This window comes from Pistacia vera, unplaced genomic scaffold (genome assembly GCF_008641045.1).
Source record: "Pistacia vera cultivar Batoury unplaced genomic scaffold, PisVer_v2 Contig628, whole genome shotgun sequence".
NCBI lineage: Eukaryota > Viridiplantae > Streptophyta > Magnoliopsida > Sapindales > Anacardiaceae > Pistacia > Pistacia vera.
Window position 1 is genome coordinate 650072 of NW_022196477.1, and position 17413 is coordinate 667484.

The 17413-nt window shown below is 34.4% G+C and overlaps 1 non-coding gene across 1 annotated transcript; it reads left to right on the top strand.

Annotated features, from left to right (window-relative positions):
• Positions 1-14220: 14220 nt before the first annotated feature.
• LOC116111174 lies at positions 14221-14324 on the top strand. The gene has a single exon (XR_004125019.1). It is a non-coding gene; the product is annotated as a small nucleolar RNA R71 (small nucleolar RNA).
• The last annotated feature ends 3089 nt before the right edge of the window (positions 14325-17413 follow it).

The following is a 17413-nucleotide window of genomic DNA, read 5'->3' on the forward strand; positions in this document are numbered from 1 at the left end:
GAGTAACTAATTCTTTTGTGATTGAGGGTGATTTCAAAGCCCTAGACATGTCTTGTGGTTAATAAAATCTGCATCTATTTATCTTTTGATCCCTCTTGGTTATGTGATTGTTTCTCTATGAATAGGGTTTAGATAGATTGTCTTAATTGTTTAAGTGCTCAATTAAATAGTTATGATTAATTTATTAATGCCAATTTAGGTTGTTAGTACGGACTCGCTTTATTAACCTAAATAACTAGTGGTAAAGTGTATGCTTGCATACATGGGGGGTAATCACTCAAGATAACTAAACCGACCATATGAGTTTAGCCTTGATTCAGTAGGTCTCTCGCAACTTAATGCTTTTATTACTTTGAATGTAGAGATCGTATCCTAGGTTATTTAATAAACAGGGAATTGGGTTATGATCTTGTCTAATCCAATGACTCAGTAAGGAGAGATGGAACTTATCAATGTTTGGTATTTTCTAAGCTGATGTGATTAAGAGGGTAAAAAGTTAAAGAGTGCTTTTATTATATGTAATTCATGTCTAGTGGTGGCGAATAAACCTTCAATCTAGTTTCTCTTATTTATCTCTTTTGTGATTGTTTCCTTGTTTTACTTTGTTTAATTTTAGCTTGATAGTTTTTGTTGAGTTTTTATAATTCGTGACAAACCCTGTTTGAAGTAGATAGTTAATTGAGTTCACAAATCCTCTGCGGGAAAGACCCTTACTTGCTTTTTGCTACTACACGACTTTGCATTAGAATTTTGTGAGGTAAAATTAGGTGTTGTGTTTGCATGCATCACAAGACTATGGTGGATCGATAGAGGATTCATTACTTCTAGGTATGGGAGAAGTTATCTCATGATATAATTCAGTTAATGACAATGACAGTAAATCTGTGATCACAGTGGAATTAAGTTGTTGCGCAATCTAATTTATTATTTCGGTCATTGGTTTAGTAACTGAATATAAATATATCGAGGATAGTTGAGATTGACACTATTTCTATACCTCAGTCTCAATGAGGTAATATATGATGAAAAGATTTGATTGCACGGTAACCATATCATTGACAGGTAGCTATTTTGTTGAATCTGAATCTATCAGGTGGCCATGATGCCTTACTAGGGGCAGGTTTGTGTGTAGTGAGATGATTGATTGGTGTCAATCACGATACTACTCAATGCCGGTATGATAAGGAGCCTACGGGTCACACACTAAAGAGACAGTTTAAAAGTGGTTAACTATGGAAGGGTATTTTCATCTTTTGGACAAAAAGGCATATTGGTAATTTTGCTGTGTAATTAAATTTACTGAGCTTGTTGCCTGTTTCCAATTTTATTGGAATAATTTAGCAAAATTACGAGTTTAATTATTGAAGTTAATATTAATATTTAACTAAATAATTAAACAAGGACCTATGTGCGATTCTACCTAAGTTTGGGTTATTGCTAAACTTTAGGGGTAGAATTGATATTTGGATTTTCTATATAAAGAAAAGCAAAATAGGTTTTAAAAAGAATTCATTCATTCACTTTTGCTTCAGCCGTGAGAGTTAGAGTTTTTGAGAGAAATTTTTCTCTTTTCATCTTTTTTCACTCTTTATCCTTCCAAACCTTGGAACCTTAAAGCCAAGGATTGGTTCTAGCAAAACCAATCTTTGGTCTCTGTTGTACTGTCTTTGTGTGGACGACGTGAGTTCGGTCCTACGCTTGGATCGGTAGCGAGATTGCGTTAAGAGATATTGACAAAGCCTTCAAATGTTAGTATGATTCGATCCTTGTTTTGTTTTGTGTTATTTCAATTTAAGCATGTAAAATATATACATATCAAACCCTGATCTTGGGTTCATCAGAGTAATCGATAGGAAAAATTTTCGTTTTCCGTTGCATTTACCCCATCGATTTACTTACAAAACTATTGTAGAGGCGAAGTCCTATGAAAACTATTGTATTGGTGAAATCCGATTCTAGTGGAACTTCAATGAGGTTGTCTTGAAGAAATAGATATAGGAGGCCTATGATCATAGCTTTGAACCATTATAAATTCTCTGAGCATTTCTCTTCTCTCTCTCATTTATTATTTGGTGTTAACTTGTTCATTTATTGCTTATCATTGAAGTTATTTATTGTTCTTATTGTTAGGTAGTTGGGGCTTTATTATTCCGCCTTAAATTTTTTAATCTCCTATTTACCATATTAAGGTTTTACAATTGGTATGAGAGCTTGGGCTCTTGTGTATAAAACCAAATAGTTTTAAGAGTTAAACGATCTAGAGCTATGGTAAACACATCATCACCACTATTTAGTGAAGGTCATTGCACTACTAGACCACCAATTTTTTGTGTGGTGTAAACTACACATAATGGAAGATTAGAATGAGACTTCATATTAGGTCCACCGATTACAATTTGTGGAAAATAGTAGAAAAAGGGAACTTTGTTCCCATGGACCTTAATAAAAGTCTTCCTAAAGAGGAAAATGCCTATACGGGTGATGATGAAAAGAATTTAAGTTTAAATGGTAAAGCTTTAAACATTTTGTTTTGTTCTCTTAATGCTATAGAGTTTGGAAGAGTTTCGGCATGTGAAACGGCCAAAGACACTTGGAAAATCCTTCAAACAACACATGAGGGAACAAGTCAAGTGAGAGAATAAAAAATAGAGATGCCATTCCAAGATTATGAATTGTTTGAAACGAGAATGGGGATAGCATCACCGATATGTACAAAAGGTTCTCAAACTTGGTAAATGATCTCAAGGGCCTCGGAAAGAAATTTGAGACTCTTGAATTGGTGAAACAGATCATACGATCCTTACCGGAGAGTTGGACATGAAGGTGACGACCATTGAAGAATCCAAGGATCTCACCAAGATGAAAATGAATGAACTACTTAGTAGCTTGTTAACTTATGAGGCGAAGAGAAAACCAAAAGAAGAAGAGAGCAAACCAAGTAGGCAAATTGCTCTCAAGACAATAAATGAAGAAGAGGAAGGCGATTCCTTCTTGCAAGAAGATGAGAATAATTTCTTGGCTAAGAGATTCACAAAATTCCTCCCAAGGAACAAAAGATTCAAATGAAGAAACTTCCAAAAATTTAAACCAAGAAATGAAGATGACAAGGGCAAATCAGACATAATTTGCCATGAATGCAAGAAACCGAGCCATATCTGACAAGATTGTCCTCAACTTAAATGGAAGAAAAAAGGATAAAAAATACAAGAAAAAGGTTATTGCTGCCACATGGAGTGAAAGTGATGACTCTATTGATTAGAGCGATTCAAATGAGGAGTAAGTCAACCTTTGTCGCATGGCCAAGGAATGTGATTCAGAAGAAGACTCCGAATTTGAGGCAAATGACTTCGAACATTATTCTTTTGATGAATTACAATGTGCATTTGAGTAATTAATGGAAGAACTTGAAAAGGTTTATTAAAGAAACCATGTTTAAAAGAAACAAGCATGCGTGTTGAAAAATGAGCATGAAAAACTATTGAGTGAACACGAGCAACTCCATGAAGATTTCGATTGTGTTTCATGTGATAAAATTTGGTTATATCGAGAAGTTGATGAATTGAAATTATTTTGTGAAAACTTGCAAAAAGAAAACATTGATTTAAAAAATGAGCTTGAAAACACAAGGGAATTTTGAGTAAATTCACCTTTGGGAGCAAGAGACTTGATGAAATGCTTGCTTCACAAAGATGTTCTTTTAACAAAGAAGGTTTGGCTTTTAACATATTTTCAAATAAAAAACCTTCCAACAAATCGCATCAACCATCCATTAAATCAGAAGTAATTTATAGGAAATGTAGCTTTTGCAAGTATGTTGGTTATAGCGCACACACATGTCCTATTAGCAAGGGCAAACCTTTTGTGGTAAAATGGGTTTGGATTCCTAAAGGAATGATTAAGACTAACTCCCATAGTCCTAAGACCATTTGGGTACAAAAAGTACATAAATATTTTCATTGTGTAGGTATGTCTTGGAGCAAAGAAGCAAGGAGCAAATAAGTGGTAGCTTGATAGTGAATGCTCAAGACATATGATGGGAGAAATGATGAACACTTTTAATTCCTCGCAAGTACATGAACCGCTATCGCAGTATAGACAGAAATGCAAGGGTCGATCCTATAGAGATTTGCAAGCACTCAATTAATTCTGATATAATATGCCTTAATTAAACAAATAAAATCAAGCAAATTAAAGAATTAGTGATTAAAACTAAACGTAAAAAGAAAATAGAAATTAACTACAACTGCCTGAACCTAAATAACACCAATAAAAACTAATTCAAGAACCAATGAACTAAAACCAAAGTATCCAATTTCACCATAATAATCTAGTTTTATGTCAATGATCAATCTATTGTTATCTCAATCCAATTTCTAGGGTTCGTACTAAAATAATTAAGGTATTACTATAAGGCGTTCGGGATTAACCTAGTATCTTTAACACTAAACTAGCCAGGGTGTATAGTCTGGTGTAATAATTAAAAACCCATTAAGATTAAGAGCACTAGAAATCATGAACCAATTTGAAACTTTTAGAGTGTATGCACAAAGTCAAATCATTCATTCACACAAGCTATTTAAGATTAACTAGGGTGTATAGTCTAACCTTGTCTCATGCAATCAATTAATTAACATTAAACGTGATCAAGCAATAATATCAATTAAAGACTGAATTAAGCACAATGAATGAAACTAGAATTGCAATGGATTGATAAAACAAATAGAATCAATAATGAGATAAAACCTTCATATTAGGCTATATTGGATCACTAGAAAAGAATTAGTTAGACATAGAAGTAAGGGAATCAAACCTCAAAATCTTGAAAAACATACAAGAAGAGGAAGATGAAACCCTAGCTCCTCTAGAATATTGCTAAGGTCCCTTATTTATAGTAGTAAGGTCGTGAGGGTATTATGGTAACAAGTCACACTTCAATTAAAAATACATAATAACATATCTGCTTGTCTTCCATGCATTGATGTAACTTTTATATCAAGTTTTAACCATCTTCCAGGTTGAATAGGATCATGATCAAATGAAAGTTGTAGCTTTGTCTCTTAGCTTTAAAACGCCAATAGAATCAGGTCAATCAGAGTTTTGTAGCTCAAGTTATGCCCATTTTTGTGCAGCATGTTCTGGCAGAATAACTCTTGAGCATAAAATTCACGAATTGCGTCACGACCTATGAATAGTTCCACCATAGCATGAAGTTTCTGCCAACTTCTAGCTATTTTGCATTCTTCTTCTACTGCACTTGTTCTATGAAAAATCTTAAAAAATTCATAACTTCTTCATTTGAGCTCCGATTCTTGAACCGTTTGTTCCTACATGATTCTGGTTCTTTAATCTTAAATGTGCATGCTTGAAATCCTTATTTTTTAGCACCTAAATACCTGAAAATTCACACAACATTACCGTGATTCTAAAAAACAAAAGAGATACATAAGTTAAGTAAAATTAACCAATTAAACTTAATTCCCACATAAAATACCCTTAAAATCACTAAGCATGAGTACACTTCTAAGCACTCATCACAAACCCCAACCAACTTCTTGCTCGTCCCTAGCAACCAAAGCGATCTAAAGATGTCTTCTATACTAGAAACAAAACAAAATCTAATCCTAAACTACCTAAATTACTTCCGTAGATTGTCACAATTGCATTTAGCATATGCAATAAGCCTTTAAACCCCTAGGTCCCCCTGGTGGATGGTTATAGTCTCGTGCGGGTTTATAGCGATGTTACCCACAAACATCCAACAAATCCTAACACACAAACATTCATAGATAAAATTAAAACAACAATGTCCAGATTAATCCATAGAAACATCTCAGAAATTGCATACACACATAGAAAAGAGAACAATCAAACATCACTTCAATTCTAAAAACATCCTAAACATAAATTTCCTGTTCGTTCTCAACTCTCCAATCATCCATCAATCCATATTTTATCAATCCTAACACCATAAATAATTCCATGTGCAACATCCATAGACATAAACTTGATCACATTAATTATGAAATAAGAGTAAAACTCTTTAAAGACAAACTCCGTAGGCCTATGTTTCAAACCTCTCACTAATGTAAAACAATCACTCAACTTTAGATCAGTAGGACTTTATTGAGCTTGTAATGCTTAAGCTAAGGTACTAGGTTATGCAAGAACGAAAAGGAATCAAACAAAATAAGAGGATTAATCTTACTTATTTGTAACATAATTGTTGGAAGCATACCATATTTTCTCTAACTTTCCAAAACCTTTGTTGTGTTTCTCTTCCCAACTGCACTTGCATTTACACACTTTCCATACTTTCTTGATTCATTCTTTTTCATCATTTCATTTTTTTTTGGCAATCTAGAATTAGGAAGCATGGATATTACAATCATTCCCCTTTTTACCCTAATGTTCACAATACACCACAACCCCTATCCCATTCTTTGAGTGCTCTAAAAAAGATTGTGAGAAAACACTCACATTCCCACTCTTACTTTACATAAATTTAGATTAAATCCTCTTCAAAATCATGGGTAGAATAATGTGCTTAAAGGTTAATAGGGTAGGATATTGTGGGTTGAATGAAAGAAAATCAAGGCCGATATATTCAATATTGGCACAAAAGGGTGACTAGAGATAATGAAATGTAGGGTTGGCTAGAAAGGCACAAATGGTCCAAAGATAGCATAAATCATTTCTTAAGTCATGTGTCTAGGATTTCGCCTCAAGTGGTCATCAAATAGGTTCTCGAATTTGGGGATCTCAAAAATTGTCATAGGAAATTAACACAAAAAATATCCCTAAATGCTAGCATTAACCCACCAAACAAACCACATTCTTGAGAGTCTCAAACTACGACAAAACCAACATCTAGAATTATTCCTAGACTAAAGTAAAATTTGACTTATTCTAAATGCTACATGTCATTGCAATCAAGTTATTGTCATTGACATATAAATTAATCTGAATGGAACAAAACATAATCAAATAAAAATAAAATAATAATAGTAAAAAACACACACCAAATCTCAAGAAAATCAAGAAAATTTAGGAAAAGAACTTGTGAAACTTCATAAAAATGAAACTTGTCACGCCCCCTCTTGGGTGGTCCCTATCCCGTGGGATTCGGGCACTCCGAGAGACTTAGGATCCATAGAGGAGGTGAAATTTTTCAAAAACAATTTATAAAACTTCATTCACAAAAACTTTAATGACAATAGTACAACACGATTGTGAAAAATTTAAATCTTAGAAAATAGTTTACCTAAAACATTCTACCAGAGTGCGCTAAGATGTACAAGCATCATGCTGATGAACATGTGTCTGTGGCCAACTGAAAGCATATAGTATGTGCCTCACATACCCTGTATACAAACCTGGGGAAAAACATAAACTGAGAGCTAGGAAGCCCAGTGAATGGATAATGCAATTTATATACGAAAATAGCTTTTAGCTTTCCAACATGGATGAGGAAAAAACCGTGGTTACTTGAATTGTACAACTCATGCCAGACAAAGTAATCCATACCCTTGCACCAAATTTCCAAATGCCATGAGTCATCATATCAAATTCACTTGAACCGATACACCCATCACTAAGTAGAGTATATGTACCTCTCCCAACATTAATCCATCTGTTACCCAAGCCTACATCTGCCGGGTATCCATAATTTTCACCATAGCCTATACTTGTTGGGTATCCACAAATTCCACTCATTTGGTTAATGTGACCTCTACCACCACCACCACCACCACGCTAGTACCCAAGGTCCCTAATATAAACAACCAACTGGGCCACCCACATCTATTTTTGGAGTGGCATCATCTATAATCTATCCTTGGGATGGGTAAATCATCACAAGGTAACCATACTCGACCTACAATCTATCCTCAGGGTGTCATGATATGGTATTGTATAAAAGAATCCTACCCATAGTCTATCTTTGGGATGTCAAGTATCAATATCCCACCCACAGTCTATCCTCGAGATGTAATCCTACCCGGAGCTCGCCATGCACCCGAATTATCCCAATAGGATGGTATAAACCATCATTGTTCGGTAGTATGGGCCATATCAATACATGCATGAGGCTAATCAACTCCAACTCAGGCCAATTCTCGCTTGGTGTCATCTCATCACCAACCAAGGTCTATCCTCGGGGTATTATAATCCACCTAGGCCAATATCCACTTGGTATAATTAGTCAAATCCCACCCAAGGTCTATCCTTGGAGTGTCAAGTAATAATATCTCACGCACAATCTATCCTCGGGGTGGTACTATCCACAATCCATCATTGCGATGATATCATATAATATCTCGCCTGAAGTTCGTCAAGCATCCGTATTGTCCTAATAGGATGTTATCATCGTTCGGTAGTACGGACCATCCCATTGCGTGCATGAGGTCAAATATACGTACTAGCTAGTGTCTAGAAGGGGACAGGTGCTAGAAAGGTGGTTAGAATCCGATTAAAACTTCCACAACCACATGTCCGAGTTTCCCAACTTTTAATGATATTAGATGCCTTCATGCAAGTAAATCCAAATATGGGTACTATATAGTTCTTAACAAAGCTAGCATGTAAAAGTGAGTGTCACGTTCCGAATTACAAACATGTAACATATCAATTTACTCCCTATAGTTTTTTAGTTCATTTTTAGTCCCAAACATTTCAGAACCTTACAATCAACCACTTGAACCTCTAAAATCTTGTAGTCAAACCCCTACACTTTTAAATCCTTATAAATAACCCCCTGCATGTGCTTCAATATTCGTAGGAATGATAATCTGTCCCTTGGGAATCTTGCGTTCCCCTATTATTCTTCCCACCAATTACAATAAAATCTAATACCCAAAACAAAGTAAAGTAAAACCTCTCTATAGTGATACTCTATATATGAATAACTTCTATGTAGTCATAAAAAATTCTAGTCCCAAGTTGGGATAGTTAAAAATAAGAATAAACTCTACATTGTAATAGGTTATAATTTTTATAATTCCTGTCTTAAGAAAGTTGCCTCTACATAGTAATAATTATTTGTAGTTTTGTACACTGCAAAAAAATATGTCATGTTACATTAAAAATTTAAGACGAAATAAAATATTTATCTAAAACATGCTCAAAGACCACTTGTTTCATTTTGTACAACTCAACACAAATATTTTTTGGTCAATTGAGTTCGTGTATTAACTTTTAGTTGGCATGGTTGATTTGCTAGAGGAATAAGGGAAGGTATAACTTGAATTAGTTGAAGGTTTTATTGAAAACTTGATTGAATAAGTTGAAACATAACAACCCTATTTATAGTAGGCTAATCATAATTCTGCTAGGAAAAGTAAATAAGAAATCCTAATACAACTAAAACAATGAATTGAAATCCTAATACTACCAAAACATAAATTATAAAATAGTGAATTGAAATCCTAATATATGCTACTAAAACAATGACTATAAAAATGTTTTACTGTAATTGGGCCTCATCATTATTAATAGTCTAACCCCTTTAGTAATTAAACCCTTTAATTCAATTAGCCCATCAATATAATTAAAACCTAATAGCCCAACTATTTCAATTAACCAAACACCATTAAGCCCATTTACTTAAACCCAAACACCATTAAGCCTAATTACTTCAACTAAATCTAAACACCATTTTAATTATATATTTTCTAAAAATGAAAGCCAACCCAATATACCCATCACTCACAGCTTCTTGAATTTGGGCCAGGCCCATCTCTTTTTATAGGGCCATCCATAGTTCAAATTCTACCATACCAATAACACTAGTAACATATGGGCTTTAAACTTGTACCAACCCAACCAATATCTCAAAAGTATTCCATTTCATAAAAATTCCAAGCCCAACACCATTTTTCCCATTCCACTTTATATCATTTCCAACACACAAAATATCCACCAACCATCCTCAATTTGTTCCAACCAAAGGAAACATTCACATAGTCGACATTCAACAAAGCATTATGCCCCAAACCACTTCCCAACAATCAATGATCCTTTAATTCAACTGATACATGCAAGATGAAATATAAAATTTATCAAAATTTATCAAGAATTCAACATTTGATTACCTTGAACCAGCCAAACCAACAAGCCAAATTTTTACCACACACACACACGCACACGCACACGCACACGCACAGGCACACGCACACACACCCACACCCACACCCGCACACATATATATAATTTACCAACACCCATACGACTCACACATACGCCATTCATAATCAATCAAACAACCAACATGAAAGACGACCCATTAAACATGAATTTTTGAGATGCAATACTAGTCCACTCACCTTTCTAAAGCTAAATCCATGATCCGAAGAAGAGATCGGAATCCTCCAATGGTGTCTTGCTTGTCTTCCTTTGTCTGAAATCCAATGAACTCTCCATGCAAATGTCCCCCTCCCATACGCTTAATTTTCCCCTACTCTTTCTGATCACTAGAGTTTGCTCGTCGGCAACCACTTTTCCCGTCGCCTCCATTGCTTTCTACTTCTCTCTTTCTTCCTTTTCTTCTTTCTCTCTTTCTCTTATTCCTTTTCTCTCTTCTCTCTCTTTTCTTTCTTCTTTTCTTTCTCTCATTTCTTTCTCTTTCTTCTCATCTTTCTCCTGTTCTCCCTTTTTCTTTTCTTTGAATGATCACTGTTCATCAAAATATCTAGCAAATTTCACTTTGGTCCTCTCTTGTTTAAGCTATTACACTTTACTCCCTTAAAACTTTCGAATCCTTGAACTTTACGCCCCCAAAATAACAAAATAAAATTCCATAAAAAATATGGGGCATTACAAAACTAGACTAGGAAACTTCCCCACCCTGAACCTAAAACCTGCTTTGTCCCCAGTAGGGGTGTTCAAAAGAACCGGTTGGAACCAGAACCGGCGGGTACCCTGAGTTTGGTTCCGGTTCCTACCCAGAACCAGTCGTCAATGGGTAGGTTTCGGTTCCAAATTTTTGGAACCGTTACTGTGCGATTCCGGTTCCGGATCCTATAGTTAGGAATCGGAATCGGAACCGGAACCAGGAACCGAGACTAATATAAAATAAAATTAAAGATTAGGGGGGTTAATAAAAACTTTTGTAGAAAAAGTAATGTGAATACATTTATATTTATATTTCATAACATTTAAAGTAAGTTGGTTTGACTTTTGAGAAAATCTACCTTTGTAAAGTAATAGAGTTTGTTAATTTTGAATTTATAATTTGTAATTTTATTTTTGTTAATAAGTGCCAGGTTGGGGGGGGGGGGGGGGGGGGGGGGTGTATTTGTAAGTTTTTAAGGGTATTTTTTCCATTTAAAAAAGTTTTAGGGGGTCATGTAATTTTACAGGGTACCCAGAACCGGAACCGGAACCGTTGTTATAGGTTCTGGTTCTGGGTATCTAGGAACCGGAACCGTTGGTTTCGGTTCTGGTTCCAAATTTTAAGGAACCATCGGTTCCGGTTCCTTCAAAAAGTGCAGGGTACCCGGAACCGAACACCTCTAGTCCCCAATGTAATAATTAGAAAGGAAAAACATAAAAGGAAAGAGAAAGTTACCCCTCTTAGAGACATCATCAAAATCAGTGTGGTGCCGCGACGCCATTTTCATCGTGCTACGGCGTGAAAAGTATTCACCTTCTGAAGACATTGTGCACAATTTACGCTATAGCACAGTTGTCATCCTATTGTGACATCAAGTTTCTGCCCAAATTGCATTATGTCTCTTCCTTTCCACGCTGCAGCATAAATATTGTTGCGTTGTGGCGCGAAGCTCTTTTCCTACAAAATGAATAACCATAAAATACAAAGAGCTACACTACCCTACTCATCCAACAATACTTAAAAGCTAAACTACATCTAAAATTTTTATAGTGAAAACACTAAAGACATTTGAAAAACAAAAGAAAATAAAACATAAATTAAATCAACATAAAGTTCAAATTAAAAACTTGGGTTGCCTCCCAAGAAGCACTTTATTTAACGTTTAGGCTAGACGGAGTGCACGGTCTATGCCCCAGTCATTGGAATCTAATGGAAATGCCAAGGAGTTGAAAACTACAAACTCCACTATTTCATCCAAAACCGTCATAGTGAGCTTGTCATTCTGAACATCAATCATTGTCTTAGCTGTAGCCTTAAATGGGTGGCCGACCAAAATAGGCAAATCTCTATCATGAGTTGACGACTTCTTTATATCTAAGACTACAAAATCAATAGGAATTATTAGTTTATCAGCTTTAACCAAGACGTTCTCTACAATATCTCTTGGATATTTAATTGAAATGTTAGCAAGTTGTAGAGACGTTGTTATTGACTTTAGATCCCCCAATCCTAGTCATAAATAAGTGGAGTAAGGCATGAGATTAATACTTGCCCCCAAATCTAGCATTGCCCGATCTTCCTTTTTATCACCCACAGTAAAATAGATGATGAAACTACCTAGATCTTTCAATTTGGGTGGCAGTTAGCATAACACTTACCTTTTCAGGAACCATTACTTTTTCATTTGGTTCAAACTTATGCTTGCGAGTAATCAATTCTTTCAAGAACTTTACGTAAGCTGACATATTTCTTATCACATCAAGCAAAGGTAAGTTCACATTAAATTTAGATAAAATATCATAAATTTAAGAGAATGACTTATCCCATTTGCTTTTCTTCAATTGGCTTGGAAAAGGAATAGGTGGAAAATAAGGCTTTGGCTCCTTGTAGACTTCTGGTGCAACATTGGTAGGACTGAATTCCTTATTCTAACTAGATGCATTTGGTTGCTTCTCCTTCTCCTTGTCTTCCCCTACATGATTAATTAAATTCTCATTAGAATTAATTGTTTTATCAATAACCTTACCACTTCGAAGCACTACGACCGCTTTAGCTTGCTCAGGTTGGCTTGGAAATTTCCCAGGAACATGGCTTTGAATTGCCTCCACAATCTACCCAACTTGAATTTCCAACTTTCTCAGCGATGCTTCTTGTCATGGTTGTCAAATCGCGTATCATATCATGTATCAAAAATCTAATTTTTCGAATCGTGTATCGCGAATCGTATCGTATTGTAGGATGTGCATTTTTCAAAAAAATTAATAAATTAATAAATAACATAATCAAAATTTTCTAAAAATTAATATCATCCCCAAGATTAATTAAAGATTTTTGTGGTATTATTGGCTTTAAATTATGGTATTACATAATCAAAATTAATCACAAAATTAAGAATCTATATCATTTCCTCTCAACTTTTCATATCATTTCCTCTCAACTTTTCATATCATTTCCAAGATCAATGTCAATATCTATATCTCCACTTGTATTATTATTATCATGTAAAATGAGCAACACATGTTCCTCTTCACTTTCTCCATGCAAAATAGGTAAATTTGGGCAAGTTTTATTGAACCGGGTTGGGTGACTTGGTTTCGACCCGAATTTTTTTTGGGGCCTTTGGTCTAAATTAATAAAGTCGTATCGATATTTTTAAGGATATGAACAGATACGTATCATATTGTAGGATACATATCAACGTATCGAAAGGTTTATGATACACTCTCTGATACATATCGTTAGCGACCTCGTATGATACGTATCGGGTATCATAAGATACTAATAACTATGCTTCTTGTAGTTGAATTTTTTTTCATTACTCTATTGGTTCTGCTAAGAAACTTGGGTGAAGTTATTCAATGTCTCTTCTAGTGAAGATATCCTTGACTGATCATTTGAGCTAGACTATTGCTAATTGTTATTTCATGAAAAATTAGGATGAATCCTCCAACTCAGGTTGTACATATTTGAAAATGGATCGTATTTAAGCCTCATGTTGTAAGAGTTCATCATATTTGCTTGCTCTGAATACCCTAAACAATTCCCATTAGAAAGACAAGAGTTAGCCAAATGACCATTGATTCCACACATAACACATACTTCATTAGCATTGGACGATCTATGTCTCATACTCATTGTGCACATGGTTTTCATTTGTTTGCTCAACTCTGAAACCTGCATAGCCAAATCAGTGTTAGAATTAATTTCATAAATTCCTCTTGATTTTCCTCTAACACTACTATGTTGTGAATTAGCTCCAAGCATCTCATAAAGCTCGTACGTCTCTTGTGCCGTTTTCTCTCCCATGACACCACTCGTAGAATTATCAACCATGGCTTGACAAGTCTGAGTTAGTCCATCATAGAAAAAATTGATTCAATAATTCTAAAGAAAACCTATGATGTGGACAATGAACCAAAAGCAATTTAAATCATTCCCAAGCTTCATAGACCTCACCTTCTATTTGTGTGAATGTAGCCATCTTACTACTCAATTCGGCAGTCTTACCTTGGGAATAAAATTTACCTATGAACTTATTGTAGACCACATCCCAGGTGGCGAGTGAAACTGGAGTCAAGGACATAAACCATGTCTTCGTTGCATCCTTCAGAGTATATGGAAAAAACCTTATTCGTAACTGATCTTCAGTTAATCCCTGTAAAGGAAAAGTTTGAATTGTAACATAAAAATCACGAATAAAGATGAGTGGATCCTTTGAAGCAACTCCATGAAAAGACGGAAGCATTTGAAAATGTATGTTCTTTAGCTCATAGTTCCTTGATGCCTCGTTTAACACTATGCATGATTATAATGTCCCAATAGTAGGACGTGAATAATCCTTCATAGGTCTAGGTAAGTCATCCATTTTATCTTCAACTTCAAAACATGATTTTGTCGACTCTTCAAAAATTTCTGGTTCCTTCCTCTTCCTACCAATTAAGTCCACTCTATCGATGTCTGGAAATAAATATTCTTTGAAGACTGACGAACTTGCATTCACTAACTAAAAAAAAAAAAAAAAAAAAAAAAAAAAAAAAAAAAAAAAAAAAAAAGAAAATAAAATAAAAATAAAAGACAATAAAAAGCATAACAAAGTTTAAAAAATAAAATAAAGCACACGTTATTAGAGAAAACTGAGTAACTTAAATCAAATCCCTGGCAATGGCACCAAAAACTTGATGAATGATGCGTTGAAATTACAACATGCAATGTGTAGCAAGTGTACTAGTTTTAAAGAGTAATAAAGTGATAAGTAGAGATCGTTCCCACGACGATTGCTTATTAAGCACTGATTTTCCTAGTTGTTTATTAAGTTGGAGAAACCGAAATATGTTTGGATTTGCGGGAGGCAATTAAGCTAAGATTAAAACAAAACTCACTACGTAATTTAAAATCTAAATAATGCAAACAATATTAATTCAAGAAAAATATCAATTAAGACAAAGCGGTTAGGGTTTTGACGTCACTAGGATTTTATGAATTAATCTACGAAATCTGTTACTTCTACATTCAACATGCGCAGATTATAAATCGGACACCCTAACATGTAAAACATACCTTCTCAGGCTATGTTTTCCTACTTATCCCTATTAAGCTTCCGCACCCAACAAATTGAAGGTTAATAGTTCCAAGTCCATTAAGCTAAATGGAATCCTAAATTGATTTCATTGATTCTCAAACCTATCTCTAGCGTTCAATACAACAATGGCAATTACCCTAAGAAGCTAATGCATGATTCACTTCTCAGTCTCATCATGCTCAACAAGTAAATTCAATAAAAACACGAGTAATTACACAATCCATGCAATAGAATGTAAAAGCAATATCAATTTATTGATTAGACATTAAAATCCCAATTACATCAAAACCCTAACCCAAGAGTGAGTTAGTTCATACTAAAATTAAAGCAAATCAAAATAAAAGCTGTAAGCAAAGAATTCAACATGATGGAATAATGAAAAGAGAGTTAATCTTCCCTATTTGATGAACCCAAAACGTCCAATCTTCAATTTCTCTCTTCTTTCTCCAAACAAAGTCAAACCCCTTACAAAATAACTAAGTCCCACTTATATAGTCGGTCCCAAAACCCTAAGACTCTCCCATAAAAATTAAAACGTACAGTTTTAAAAACTGAAAATTACAAACTTCGCCGCGGCGAAGACGAGTTGGCTTCTAATTTACTATCTGACCTGAGAATTTATCACCGCGGCAAAGAAAGAACTTCGCTGCGGCAAACTTTTCTGAACTATTCTGAAATTACGAAACTACCCTCCAGTTGCTTCCTTGCTTGAATCTTCAATCTTTTGTGATCTCCAATAGGAACAAGTTTCATAGTGCTTCAAATCCGCTTTAGAACTTCCTCGGATCTTGAGATTTGCTTGCTTTTGGGTCTAGAAACTCAATTCCACTCAATCTTTGCTCTAACTGCACGTTTTGGCCTGAAACATAAAATATATGAAATTAAGTTGCAATTCAGGCACAAACGAAAGAAGAAGTATCCAAAATCAGGCCAAAAAGCCTAAATAAAACAATATAATCCTAGAATTATCAATGAACAATTTTAATTCCTCGCAAGTGCACGAATCGCTATCATAGTATAGATGCAAATGTAAGGGTTGATCCCATAGAGATTTTAAGCACTCAATTAATCCTAATATAATATGCCTTAATTAAACAAATAAAATCAAGCAAATTAAAGAACTAGTGATTAAAACTAAATGTAAAAAGAAAATAGAAATTAACTACTGACTGAAGCTAAATAATACCAATAAAAACTAATTTAAGAACCAATGAACTAAAACCTAGGTATCCAATTTCACTGTAATAATCCAGTTTTATGTCAATGATCAATCTATTGTTATCTCAATCCAATTTCTAGGGTTTGTACTCACATAATTAAGGTATTACTGTGGGATGTTCTAGATTAACCTAGTATCTTTAACACTAAACTAGCTAGGGTGTATAGTATAGTGTTATAATTAAAAACCCATTAAGATCAAGAGCACTAAAAATCATGAACCAATTCGAATTTGTTTGGGTGTATGGACAAATACAAATTATTCATTCACATGAGCTATTTAAGATTAGCTAGGGCGTATGGTCTAACCTTGTCTCATGTAATCAATTAATTAACATTAAAGGTGATCAAGCAATAATATCAATTAAAGACTGAATTAAGCACAATGAATGAAACTAGAATTGCAATGGATTGATAAAACAAATAGAATTAATAATGACATAAAACCTTCATATTAGGCTATAGTGGATCCCTAGAAAAGAATTAGTTACACATAGACATAAGGGAATTAAACCTCAAAATCTTGAAAAACACATAAGAAGGGAAGATGAAACCCTAGCTCCCCTAAAATATTGCTAAGGTTCATTATTTATAGTAGTAAGGTTGTGAGGGTATTATGGTAACAAGTCACACTTCAATTAAAAACACATAATATAAATGAATGATAATGAAATTAAAGTAAAACCCAGCAGCTTAACTAATTAAACAATGCTAAAAAATGCTAGGGTGTTGATTTCACCTAGATATGCTAACCCAAATCATAGAATCTATTACCCACGTTCTAATTC